We start from the raw sequence: 2,098 nt of genomic DNA on the forward strand, positions 1-2,098 counted from the left end.
TCTGTGTATGTTTTCTTCATTAGAGGTTGGGCCTGTCCCCAGGTTCTTTAAACGGGGTTGGATTTTCCATTATTTTCTGAGCGGTGTCTATTTTGTTGTACCTCTGAGAGTGTATATAGAAAAAGACAAATAGTGTTCATTTAACCTGGAAAAACTGCTAGTGTTTCACAATTTCTCTAAGATCAAGCCGTTTCTTAATGCAAATTCTGGACCTACATCTGGTCCTGACAGTTCATTTTTTGAGAAACTTGAGTCTGGGTGTTTTGAGTCCCAGGAATCTTCAGCATCAGGTGGAGCTGCTTTCATGGGTATCCATTTATGTTTGCTTTTCCATCCAGATGGACCTGGTTCCTAGCCATAGTACATTTTCATAACACCTCCACCAGAGGGTGAGAAAACGATGGGAAAAGAAATAAGAACTGGCTGCTCATGTTATTGTTCCTCCCAGCTTTTCCTTAAGTCCCTTCTTGCCAAGTTACATTGGACATGACCAAAGTGACATCTAGCTATTCTTTGTATTTATCTAGCAAGATCTGGCAAAGACCTAAAAGAAAACTGTGACATTAATCAGTATATTTTTCCCCTGGTGCAACATAGTGTTATAGGAAGTGGACAGGTTTTAGAGGTAAATGAATCTGGGTTCAGATGTATTAGCTCTATAATATTGAACAAATTATTAAAACTCTCTAATTCTATTTATCTGTAAGATGGGGATGATAATATCTCATATAGAATTTTGTGAGGATTAAATTAATTTACAGACTATAGTAGAGCTTAACAAATGTCAGCTCCCTTCCTCTTCTCTGCTCCCCCTGCCTGTCACTAAAGACCAGCACAAATGAACCTTTCGGATGTGCAGATCATTCTTCATACCAGCCGAATGAGCCAACCTTATCTCACAAGCTCTCAGACTTGAAGTTGATGTAAAGTATGTTGAGCACTTCAAAATGCAGATTCCCAAGTCCCAAGCTGCAGCCTGCTGAATCATTCATTATCTTTGTAGAAAGTGCTGGGAATCTGCATTTTAAATGTGTTCCAGATGATTCAGATGTAGGTAATTCACCAGCCACACTTTGAGAACCATTGCCTATGTGTTCTTCACACACACACATACACACACACACACACACACACACACACACAGGTCTTCTTTTCCTATGGACAATAACCATAGAATTGATTCCTTTGCCCCTTGCCTCCCACAATGGTCCCCTTTGCACATTCTACATTATGCTTATTTATGTGTCTTTTGCCCCCACTAGACTGTGAGCTCCTTGAGGGCCAGGGCTTATCTCCATCCCCAGTGCCAAGAACATGGCCTGGAACATAGAAGATACTCAGTTGTTTGCTGAATAAATAAGTGGCATGGGTTTTAGCCAAAACATTATCTTTGTGTGTGTGCCTATGTCTAAACACTCTGAATCTGAGAGAATCTCTACAGTGATCCCCAACATTTTTGGCACTGGGGGTCAGTTTCATGGAAGACCATTTTTCCACAGACCAGGGTGAATAGATGGTTTCAGGATGATTCAAGTGCATTACATTCAAGTTCATCTCCTGTACAACCCCAGTTCCTAACAGGCCCAGACTGGTACCAATACCAGTCCATAGCACAGAAGTTGGGGGACCCCTGTCTTAACACACATAGATCGAGAACTTAGTAGAAATATTTGTAAACCAAGGTATCAAATTATATACAAAATGTCTGTAAATCACCAATCTGCTGGGTTGAGTGCTCAGAGCTATTCAGTGGTCACTCCCAGAGCACCTACTGCCACCGCCGTGTTAGGTGCTGACACAGGGAGAGTAGGAAAAGCCCTGATCTCAAGCTCCATCACAGCCACTGTCTGTGCCTCTCTGCCTCTGATGCTGTGCCTCACATCTAGCACCTGGTCATAGTTTACCTTGTCTTCCCCTCAGGAGGTTTATGCTGCTACTTTTTTCTTCTCCAAAGTTTGAAAGCAGTAGCCATGTGGGTTGTGGGTTGTTTTTTTTGGCGGGTGGGGGTGGGGAGTGGTTTGTTTTTGTTTTTGTCTTTTTTTGCAGTCTCCATAATATTGACCTTTTGTCATGCTTGGAGAAGAAATACAGGTGCCCG

Source organism: Artibeus jamaicensis, unplaced genomic scaffold (assembly GCF_021234435.1).
Source record: "Artibeus jamaicensis isolate MK-2021 breed Jamaican fruit bat unplaced genomic scaffold, CSHL_Jam_final scaffold_847, whole genome shotgun sequence".
NCBI lineage: Eukaryota > Metazoa > Chordata > Mammalia > Chiroptera > Phyllostomidae > Artibeus > Artibeus jamaicensis.